Source organism: Condylura cristata, unplaced genomic scaffold, assembly GCF_000260355.1.
Source record: "Condylura cristata isolate star-nosed mole 26May11 unplaced genomic scaffold, ConCri1.0 scaffold00024, whole genome shotgun sequence".
Classification (NCBI taxonomy): Eukaryota; Metazoa; Chordata; class Mammalia; order Eulipotyphla; family Talpidae; genus Condylura; species Condylura cristata.
Window position 1 is genome coordinate 17498370 of NW_004567125.1, and position 12294 is coordinate 17510663.

At 40.7% G+C, this 12294-nt stretch overlaps 1 pseudogene; it reads right to left on the reverse strand.

Annotated features, from left to right (window-relative positions):
• Positions 1-10643: 10643 nt before the first annotated feature.
• LOC101619011 lies at positions 10644-11895 on the reverse strand (annotated as a pseudogene).
• Positions 11896-12294: the final 399 nt, after the last annotated feature.

A 12294-nucleotide genomic window follows, 5' to 3' on the forward strand; every position in this document is an offset into this window, starting at 1 on the left:
AATAGTCAACATTAAAAAGTAATATAAGCTTCTAACACAATACTATAATTATCTACATGACTGTTTCCCTTTCTATATCTCACTAGGCAGTGTTTTCTTTTTTTCAACTGTGAGTCAAGACTTATTAGGGGGCTGTAAAATGATGTAGGTCACAACCAGCATCATTTAAAACAAAACAGATGATATAAAAAAGTAGCATACATAACAAATATTACATTATGAATCTTTTATATACACATGTATGTATACACACAAAGATATGCATGTGATAAAAAACAACATGTTACTAACTGAAACTTCACCAAGAAATTTAGAAATCTATTTAACTACTGCATGCATTTCCTGAGGACAGAGACAGTGTCCATTTTCAGGGTCACTTTTGAGGAGGGACATCTCTCCCATGCCTGGAGGGTTACCTAATTATATGAAAGGACTCAGTAAATGTTTATTGACTGTGTATGATTTTGATGGTTAATTTTATGTGCCAACTTGACTTTATGTGTCAACTATGCCCAGATAGCTGGTAAAATATTATTCCAGGGTGTGTCTGTAAGGATGTTTCCAGAAGAGATTAACAAGTGAGTCAGAGTTTGGGTAAGAAGATCACCCTCACTAATAAGAGTGGCCATCACTCAATCCATTGAGGGACTAAATACAACAAATAGGAGAAGGAAAACAAATTTGATCTCTGCTTGAACTGGGACATCCATTTTCTCCTGCCCTTGGGCATCAGCATTTCTGATTTGCAGGCCTTCAAGATTTAGGCTAAAATTTCACCACTCACATTCTTGGGCTCTGCTTACAGAGGAAGATTGAAGGATTTCTCAGCCTCCATAATCATATGAGCTTCAAAATAAATCTCTTCAATATATCTCCCATTTTATCCTTTAAGTTCTATTTCCCTGGAGAAGTCTCGCTAATATGGAAAAAGGAATCAGGAAAAGGAAGAACCACTTCATAGAGGACAGGAAACCTAAATTAGACGTTGAGAAAAAAGTTGGAAAGAAATAAGATAAACATTCAAGGGATCATGGGGGTCTGTGGGAGGTATGACACAAGCAGAGATTCAAAGTTCAGTATGCTCAAAGAATGTTAGGGAGATTGAGCAGACCAGCTAAATTAATTTAATGTCCATCAGTGTGGAAGGAAACAAAGGAAGAAGTTGGACAGAAATTAATGTCAAAAAAGTTAACACACTTCTTCAAGCATGATTTTCTGCAATGATAATGTGATAAGATATTATTATGTTAATGAGGCATCATATCCAGCACTTATACCAGGCGTCTTTCCAAAGTTTCAAGGTATTTTAATATGCAGCACTATCCATCTTTCTGACAAGTCTATCAGGCAGATTCAGGGAAACTATCATTACCTCCATTGAATAGGTAGGGAAACCGCGGGAGAGATGTGAAAGAGTCTTAATAACCCATTCTTTTTTTTTTTTCCCAAAGATTTATTTATTTATGCATATAGAACTGGAGTACAGGCCAGAGTAGATGGGATGGTGAGACGATTCATCAGAGACAGATTGGGGAGCAGAACACGTAGATTGACTAAAACTGTTAAGGGGAGCAGCGGGCAAGATAGCAGAGTTCTGTTACGTCATGTGGGTCACCTCAGGGACTGGGGCTTGAACAAGCACTGAAGCAGCTGTGGCTGGCTTGCAGTGCTATGTCCTAACCCATTATACCACCAGGAAGGGTCCTTAATTCCCCATTCTTATAGGGAGCCAGCTGGAGTTGTTGGTCTAAGTTGCAGTCACTCCATTTCTGTTAGCTCTTCTAGAGTCAAACCTCCCTTTTAATGTATGTTCCGATTTCCATTCTGGATAAGTCTATAAAAGTAAAATCTCTCCCTGGGGTCAAAAACGGGGGGGAGGGGGGAAGGGAGGGAAATGCACGGGACTAGGGTGGTGGCACAGGGGTGATCTGGTGATGGGAAACCCGCGGGGATTACAATTGAGATGGAAAAAAAAAAAGGGCAAAAAGAAGGAAAAAAAAAACTTGGAAAAAAAAAAAAATCTCTCCCAGGCAACTAACTGAATTTAAAGCAACTTATCCAGTTCACTCTTAGTAAAATGGACTGATTGTATCTACCCTGTGACATAGATACTTCTTGCAAATGCCTGAAATAAAATCTTTTTGAAAAAGTAAGAGAGCCAAATGGCACATATGGCTTCAAGTGAATTTCTAATCTAATATAGATTCATCCTCCTAGTTTACTAGGGTGTTTTGCCTTTGAATTCCATTAGTTTATCTCTGTGCTATTCCTTCCCCAATTACCAATAAGCCTTGCTAGATAATCTCGGACACCATTACCAAATCTTTTGAAGGCAATGGAATGGTCCACAAACCTTCTTAACTTCCAATTATTGCATGAAGCACTGCAGCAGATTGGACCTCTTGCCTAAGAATTCCTTAGAATTCTTATTCCCTGAGGGCAGATGCAAGGGTCAGCTTTGGTTTCTTTTAATTCACTGGGAACTCAGTTACATAGCAGCCCAACCTTGACCCTTTCAAGGTTATCTAAGCTTGCCCCCAATTTCCTGGTTATATTGTACTTCTGTCTATTTTTCAAGGTCAATTAATATTCCTTCTCTTTATTTAAAACCTCTATTATGTCAGGATCAGTCATTTTAAATGAACAAGATGTGCAATATTCATTACTGATCATAGCTTGTACTTTATTTCCTAGCTATCCCTCAGCTAAGTTGCCAAGCTTAATACCAAGAGGGCAGCATAATATATTGGGAAGAGCATGAACTCTGGAGTCCTGCAGAACTGGGGTTTTGGCTCCACAGTGGGCACTGCCTTTAGGTAACCCCTACATATTTCAGTATAGTGTATGCTTTATTCTTTCTCTACAGTGCCCAGCAAAGTCTTGGCAGAAAGTACATGCTCAGTTAGTGCATGTTGACCTGATTTGCCAGAACCTGCTTCTAGGATATAGTAACTACTATAAAGCCTCTCCTTGCACTTGTGACCTGTAGCTAGGTAAAAGTCACCAGGGAGAGAAAGAGATGCAGGCCATAGTAATGGTTTCTGCATTAGCTGAACACTAGTTGATGCTTCCTTTCCACTTCCAATTCTCTCAGCCATAAGGACTTCCTCCTATACCATAGAGCAGTTCCTGGAATCGAGCCAAGTTCATAGACTGGTTTGGTATTAGAGGGTGGGTCACAGTTCTCAGGAAAACTCCTGAAAGTAATATCAGCACCCTGCTCTGCCCTTATAACACAGTGATAGCTAAGGAAGAAATGGTAAATGGAAAGAAACAGCCATATCTCTAGCTCCTAAGCCAAATGAGATGCTCTCTAAAGGCCATAGGACCCAGTGTTATTTATCTGGGGGAGGCCTGGTGGAAGAGCAGCCATGTAAGGACCTATGGTAAACTGCAGGGTTACCCACATGACTGCTGCCTTCCTTGCTAGCCCACTGGTTCCCTAAATATATTCCAGTATCCAGGCATACTAAAGCACTTGTAATTTCCAGGAAGTGCCTACATTTTATTTGTTTCTCTCTAGGTTTTTGAACATGCTTTTATTCTCTCCACCTATTGTAAATGAAATTTTCATGCCTGACTTCCAGCTACTTATCTTTCTGTGCTCAACTTGATATCAATTACTCTCTTCTTATAAGTCTTCCTCCTCATTGCCATCCCAGACCACACTCTTATAGTACTTTCCTGCCGTCTTCATCCATCACATGTGGTATTGAGAGTGATAATTTTCTTAGTGAGCCCAGAATGATGACGATGATGGTGATAACATAGATGCCATCTGTTGAGTGCCTATCATGTTCCAGACACTTCACATCATGCCATTATCACAGCAATCATGAGAAACTGGACTTTTATTCTCATTTTGTAGATATGGAAAATGTAGCATAGAAAGGCTTTGTTCACAAGTGGCAGAGTCAGGCTTTGTTTACCAGAGGCAGAGTCAGTTAGGTCTATCTGACTCTAAGTCTGCTATTCATCATTACATCCTGGAATCCACAATTGGGTTGTCCATAGCCTGAAGACAGGGTCACACCATTCACCTCAGTATTATCAGGGTCTAGCACCATGTCTAGAATGAAGTAACTGATTGTAGGTGCTCAGAAGTATCCTCAATAAGTCAGTGAATGAATGGCAATGAATTGTTATGAAGTCACCCTTAACTCAGTTCTGATATTCCCAATATATATTTCCTATCCCTGAATATTTAACTTGAACGATCAGTTAAGTCAGAAGTAAAAAGGTATTAGCAAGGAGATTAGCAAATGAGCATTTTCTAACTTGCTCATGAAAATATTAGATGTGATTGCACTGGGCTGAGTTAGGGATAGATAAATGCATAAAGCAGGTCAAATATCCAAAGAAGAAACGGCTCTAGGTAAATTGTATTTATCCCCAAGAACTACCACAAAGCGCTTAACAGAATTTAACATTCTCCTGAGGCTGGGCCTTGGCAAACAGCTTGGCTTTATTTGCACAGTAAACAAGTGGCTCCCAGTATGAGCTAAACTTCCCACCTGGCAGACTGCTTAGGAAGCAGATCCCAGGTCAGAACAAGTTTGAAGCAATTTCTCAGTTGGGAAGGGAGGAAAGAACAGGTCACTCTTGGGGGAAATAATAAACTGGAGAAAAAGGGGCTGGTAACTCATCTGGCCACCAGCTGATCACTGACAAAGTCTGAACCAAGTTCTACCAGGTTCCCAGAGTTCCCCTTGCCTCTCAAGCTATGGTTCTTATTTATTCAAGGGACCAACATCTTCAGGTTTCCTACTGAGCAGTTAAATAAGAGAATGCTTTTTCTTGTTCCTTAGGCAAATTACTCCTATAAGAAAGAACTGTAACTGTCGATTTTGCATGGAATTGTATTTCCCATCCTACATGGATCCCAAGTCTCTTTTTTAGCACTAAATGTTCATAAAATTTATGCAGAAATTGAATCTAACAAAAATGTCCCCCCACCTTTTTTTTTTTTTTTTTTGCTTACTTTGGGCAAAATAAGAGGTGGCATACATACCAACTAAAATGGCCTAATTTCTTTCTAGCAGACAATACAAGTAATCTTAGAGCATGCACATTGTTTGTCTTCTTTCCAAAATTCTCTGTCTTCTTTCCAACTTCTCTGTTTATAGCCCACTTCCTTCAATGCTCTGTGGCTTCGATAAATATATGCTTTCTAGTCAGAGCTGGGTCTACATGTATTTGTGGCTGTGGCCTTTGTTAGAGATTAAACCGCTGTTGATGTACTAATCTATTGCTACTTGAGGTTACATTGCATATCTCTTAGACTTTCCTTGTTAAATTATATAGGGTTCTTATATTTGGGTTCCAAGATTATAGGCAATCGTAAAGTATTAAGCTTAGAAGTCACTTAGGTAGCTGACTGGTAGATGTGTGAGAAAGGACCTTTATGGAAGATGATTAAAATCATTTATTCATTTGCTCAGTATTGATTGAATATGAAGTATATGCTGCACGCAGCAGGAAAAGTGAGCTTGGAATGTAAAAGAAGAAAATGGCCACTGGGTTTGATGATTAGGAAATAACTGTGTTTGAAATAACTTGAAAACTTGGACTTAACAGAAGCAATCGGTTGTTAACAAATACTAAGTGTCTTCTACACTCTTTCAAGCAGAGTCAAAAACAGCATTGCTGTTATTGCTAATTATTTTCTAGAAAGTGGATGTATTTACACTCTTGTAAAATATTTACACTAGTAGCTTCATCTGAGGAATTGTATCTGTCAGGTTTTCTCTACATAGAGAGGGTATGCAAATTAGCATTTTTTTATATCAAGGGTCTGAAACATAATTTGAACTAATGTAGGTCAAAGAGTATTGACTACACTGTCTCAGCATCCAAGCCCTAGGAGGGGGAGGAGTGTGCCTGGCTTTGGGAAAACTGAAACCCAGTCTTAAATATCAGCAAAATTCCCTGTCCCTTATATTTACTCTTCTATCTCATGAGTTCCTACTCTAGGCTACAAAAAGTTTCTGGGTTCAGTCTACAACCTTTTGCTACTAGAAAGAGAAAGGGGCATCTACCCCAATTCTGGTTTGAAAATACTAGAGTATGCTTTTGACTCTGTCAGCCTGGCCTATGGGCCACTCTTGGATCTAATCCTTGGCCAGGAGGGTGAGGTTAGCTCCCAATTAGACCACTTGGAACTAGATTCAAGGTAGGGTCATTTCCCCTAGGAGAATGGAAAGGAAATGCTATTTCCACATGGAAAAGGGGGAATGGTCACAAGCAAATAAAAATCTACCAAATAAATATAGTTACTTCTTTTACTAATGAGAAAAGTGAAGCACAGATGCATTAGAAAAATCAATGCATAATCTTTCTGAGTCAGAGCTGCCCAGAGGTAGGTTCTTTTACTAATCACGTTGCTAAATTTTTCTAGATATTTTATTAAAGATTTGATTTGGAGTTAGTTGTAATGATGGCTGATTTCTAATTTTATTCTTTGTAAATAAATAGCAACTTGTGACTAGAAGCTCATAGTTCTGTCTATATTCTCAAGTCAGCCTACCACTTTTCCATATTTAATATTAGGAAATAACTCCTAACAATTTTCCCTTGAGCTGGTGTGACTGTTGCTACAGGCCTGACTTCACCTGGATGACTCATGGTGATCTCAGGGAGAGCCGCACCTACAGAGTCATAGAGAGTGAGCTGAAGAATAGAAACTTCAGCTCTACTGGCATAAGCCTTAACCATCATTTCATCTTTCATGGTTCATTTAAAAAAAACACCTCCTTCCTCTCCAGCTCTGAGAATGTAATCATTTGGATACTCTAGAACCTAGACATTGTAAGTCCAGTTTCACTCTCCCAAGTTTAAATATTATAAAACAATCAGCATATTTCTCACAACATAAGGATATATTTCTCTTTATTAAGGAAAGCATAGTTATTAAATACTTAAAAACAAAGTAGAATATAAAGATTATCATGATAAGTAGATCTCTTGGAAATATGTATACATTGAAGGAAGGAAATTTGGACTTAAAGAACAATACTTACATCTAATTTATTATGTGCATACCTTATTATTTATTTCAGCCTGGTAAGCTGAAAAGACTCACTGAGAAAAACTCAAGAGTTCATTGTTTCATTGTTTAAAAATAAAAAGGAACTTTACTATTAACCTCCAGATTAGTAGGTACAACAACATACAAAACATGTTCCTACACTAACAGAACTACTTTTAGAGATAAAAATAGTTCTAATGGATATTTTTCAAGTATTTTGTGTTCTTTTCCTCCTACTGATTCAGTCAGGTTCAAGCAATAATGCTTACAAGTGACTATTCTATGCTGGGTGCTTTACTAGTTGTCCCATTACCTCAATTGATTCACACTTCAATTTCAGAGGACTCTCACTGTTCTCATTTTATGAAATCCAAGAGAAATGAAGTGTCTTACCCAGGACCTTAGAAGTATGAACTGACAAGCTTAAGTTCTGCAGTTCTAATAGGCATTTTTTTTCCCCTGACACTATGGTCTGTGTTTCTTCCACTGACACTGGTCTCTGTTTAATCAGAGTCGATAAGTAATATCAACATTTATATATTAAATGACAATAAAGATGGGGAGAAAAATATCATTTTTTGCTCATTTTAATTCTACAAGCAGATCCCTAAGCACTGTACATAGAAACAACAGAAATAAAGCAATCCCTTATTTGAGTAGTTATGAGACAGGCTATAAAAACATACTTTCTTTCTCAGGACTTTGGAAGTGTGTGTGATTAATTTGTGCAGCATAAGCAAATTCTTTATATTTCAGGAAGGTGTGAAAGGGGAAACACAGCAGGTTTGGATTAAAGTGTGTGTGGGTTTGTGCTAATCCCACATAGGTAGAATTCAATTTATTCACCCCTCATCCTGTGCAGCTTGCTTTCTGAGACAGTTGTATATTGGAAGATGTGATGTCACACTGGTCATATCAGATTGTCATGCAGCCATGTGGGACCTAAAGATAAAGTTTCCTTCTGCTCAGCAACCAGTATTTGCCAACCCTCCATGAAATGTCCTCTTAGCAAACACAAAGGTCCTCTTAGGGAAACAAAAGATGGATACATGCTGGCGTTTTTACCTAAAACTAACATAGATGCATCAAATAGATTATTCATAAAGAAGCATCAGCGACCCCTAAGCAGATCACTTTAATAAGAAAGCAAATCTCTGTGTAGTCCCTTTCAGGGACCAGTGTTTAGAGTGCCTGACCTTAGTTCTGTGGTCTCTTTTGATGGCCAATCTTACAAAGAGACAATTTTTGAGAGCTAGACTACCTGGTCTTGTGTTTTATTTCACAAGACCGTGGCCCTCAGCCACAGAATTGCATGGTGTTTGTGCTTTTATGCACTCCGTGGTGGAATTTAGATATTCAAACAAACATACCAAGAATAAAGTGTGTTAAGGAAGAGCCATTTCTCTCTAGCTGTAGGTCTCCCCAGTCACTTCCGAAAAAGGAAGAACCCAGAAACTGCTTCCTGATTATGCCTTTTCAGTTTCTTAAGCAACTGAAACAGGAAGGCCTGAGGCTACCGCAGATGTATTATTTATTTATTTTATTTTTTTGGTTTGAAGCATTTTTATCAACCCGTTGCTCCCCAAAATTAAAGGAAACACCACAAAATGTACATTATTGCTGCCCATGAAAGCAACCAAAACGGGAGAGAATACAAAGTTGCCTCCGCAACTCACAGGCTCCTTTCGCCTTTCAGCCGCTCAAAGATGGGAACACGCGGGACAGAGGAGTAGCTTCCTCAGAGTCACGCTCCTTGCCACGCTCCTTACAGGACTTGCCATGCTCCTTACCTCCTCCTCTCCTCCCTGTTCCATCTCTTTTCTTTTTCTCTCCCTGTCCTTGTTCATATCCTTCTTTCCCCCATTCTCTTCCTATGATTTTTTTTTTTTAAAATCAGGGCACGTTCTTAATATGCCGATTACTTACCTTCCAGAAGCCCACCTCCACGAGTCCTCTCACGCACTTAGCCTGTGACTCTGCTCTCAACCCTGGTCATCATTCTGCGACTGCCCGTGTAATCGATGCTTGAAAATTTGCCAAGGCTTCTCAAACTCCAGTCAATGTATTTCATACATTTTTTCAAGTTAGACTCTGTGTGTGTGTGTGTGTGTGTGTGTGTTTGTCTCTCTCTCTCTCTCTCTCTCTCTCTCTCTCTCTCTCTCACACACACACACACACACCCCCCAAATGGCAAACTGTCCATTAAATTTAATCTCCTAAGTACCATTGCTTTTGGATCCTTATATATCCTGTTGAACAACAACAGCATGCTAAATAGTTTATATTCTTCTCACTTCACCTCTCCAGCGTTTCCCTGAACATTCTAACTTCTTGGTATTGAGGCAGTTTCAGATGAGTTTCGTCTCATCTGGCAGTCTGCACAGACCCTAAAGTCTTCCGTGTATCAAACAAAACCCAAGTGCCTTTATTTTCTGTCACACAGAAGAGGGTACATATATATTACATAATATACTCTAAAATGTGCACATTAAAAAGCAATTTTGGAAATCCAGTTTTGCTTCTATAATACAGAGTTATTTGTGAAAAGTAATGGTAGACCTTATACGTTTTCTAGATAAAATTCTAAAATTCTACGTTCTCATTTAAATATGTATTCATAGCCATCCACCAGTCAAACATATGGTAATAGATGGTTTGATGATGAAAGAACTTTGAAATAAATATCAAAATTTAGAAATTCAACTTTCCTTACTTCTCCCATCTTACCCTTTCTTTCAACAATTAGTGTCTGGCACAAATATATTTGATACTAAAGGGAACAAAAGAATTTAAAAAAAAATTGATTTCTTGCCTGTAGGTCCTTTTAAGTTAGTTAGGGAGATAAGATATAGTGGCAAAGAAAATATAATGATACAGATATGAAAAGATAAAGTGTCATGTAACAGTATGTTCTAGTTGATTCTAACAATCCAGTGGTGCTGGCAATGAATGCCAAGTGGGTTGAATCATTCCTGATCTTGATGCTATACAATAAAAACAAGAACAGATATATCCAGGAAAGAAAGAAAAGAAATAGAGAAAAGTTGTTAACTGTGATTGGCTTTATGAAATGGAATCATTGTTTTCTTGGATTTGTCTGTAATTTCCAAATTAACTATCGTGAGCCTTAAAAATAGTAAGACTGGGCCCTCCCTCGTGGCGCAGCGGGTTAAAGTACAGCACTAAGAAGCTAAAGCTACTTCAGCATGAGTTCGCTTTCTGCCCCAGAGGTGATCCACATGGCTCAGCAGACCTCTCCTGACCTTCCTGCTGCTCCCCTTAGCAGTGTACTTCCATGATCTGCCCATTTTGCTCCCTGCTCTGTCTCTAGTGAAGCTTACCACTGTCCCTGCACCTCTGGCCTATACCCCAGTTCTGTATGCACAAATCTTTTTTTAAAAAAATAATAAGGCTAATATTTGCTGATACCTTAAAAAATCCTGCATTAGGTTCCTATTGACTTTTTGCTCAGACATCTTCTGGTCAGAACACTAGAGTCTCTCTCTTAGTTCATGAATACAACAGACAATTAGATTTTTTTTTCCCACCTGCTGTGTCCCAGGAGCCTTTATTTAAGAACAAAGTGATAGTGATGTGGGGATTAAAATCAAGAACTTCACCTTCCCTCCATTAAGGTCCCCAAACTCCCTGCCCCCATACCCGTTGTGTTCCCAATTCCTTTTTTTAGTGAATGAAGAACGTAATCCCCAAAGCCCTGGTATAAACCCGGGGGCTTTTTCTCTGACTCTCCCCTTTCTCTCCCCCCTCCCCCATTCCTGGGGAGGGAATGCATGGGAGAGCCCAGAGTGGTGACAGGCACAGAAGGAAAGGCTTCACCCTCAGGGAAAGGGACCGAGGAGTACAGGGTCGTGAAGTGAGGGCTCCCATAGCCTGGGGTACCAAAATGGGGTCCTGGTGCCAGAGGAAAGGATACTGGTCCCCCTGAGAAAGGAGACCCAGTAGCCTCAAAATCCTCTCGTTGCGAATAGTCATTGCTTGATCGCTTTCCCTTCTGGCAACGGTTGCAGAACCACACTCGGACCACATCCTTCTCAAGGCTGAGCTGCTGGGTGATGTGGCTGATCTGCTGTAGGGTGGGTTTCGGGCACTGCAGGAACATACTCTCCAGGTTGCCTCTCACTCAGTTCTCAATGCTAGTGGCTTTCTCTTCCCGGCCTGCACGAGGGTCTCTGCCTTGCATATCTTTTGTAGGTTTTCGTTGTTGTCAGCTTCTTCCACCCACTTCTGCAGCAGGCGCCGCAGCTTACACCTGTTCTTGAAACTGAGCTGCAGAGCCTCAAAGTGGCAGATGGTAGTTTGGCTGAACACCTTCCCAAAAAGAACCCCCAGGGTAAGCCCCACATCCGCCTGGGTATATCCTGGGGTGATCCTCTTCTGTTTCAGCAGCTTGGCAAATTGCTCAAGTTCTTTCTGTAGAGCTTTGATGTCTTGAGACTCCTCTGAGTTTTGCTCCAGTTTCTCCTCCAGCTTCACAGCAACGGAGGGGGCAGCCCCGGGCTCGGGGGAGGCCCTGTCGGAGTTGCTCTCCACCCCAGCTCCCACCTTCACCTCGAGCTGAGGGGTCTCCAGGCTGCCTTGGGGCAGCAGCCCCACCCCAACCTGAGGCCCACAGTATGCCATCCCTCCCCAGAAGTCATACGGAGTAGGGCACGGGGAATCCCCCACACCTCAGTGCCCGGCCCAACCCCCGGCCCAATCCCTGGCCCAATCCCTGATCCGCCAGGAGGGCCGGGGAAGCTCAGCCAGGCCCGAGGGTCAACCCAGCCTTGCTCAGGCCCTCCTGGCCCATCGCCTCCACCACCTGGCGGGGGTGAGAAGGCGAAGTCAGAGGTTAGGTGTCCCGCCATGGGGAAGGAAGGCGCCCCAAGCCAGGGGCCCGGTAAAAGGAGGGCTCTCCAAGGGACTGCTCAACACCCGACAATCAGATTTTTAAACAAACATTTCTCTCAGAAAGGTGCCGGAATTTTCCATGATCAATCCTTTGTTCAATCCATTAGATAACCTTTATGTTTTGTTTCTTTCATCAAATGAGATCTTCTGGAAGTTAGTCATTCCCCATCATGAAGGACATCTTCTCCTCCTCTTGAAACTGTAGCGAGTGGGGCTTTGTGACTATCTTGCCAAAGAAAATGTGGAAAAACTGAAGTTATGTGGTATTCAAGCCTTAGTAGTAAAAAGAGAAATGGATTCTCCATGTTCTCTCTTTTTCTTAATCACCCATTTTGAGAACATAGGTGCCACATAAG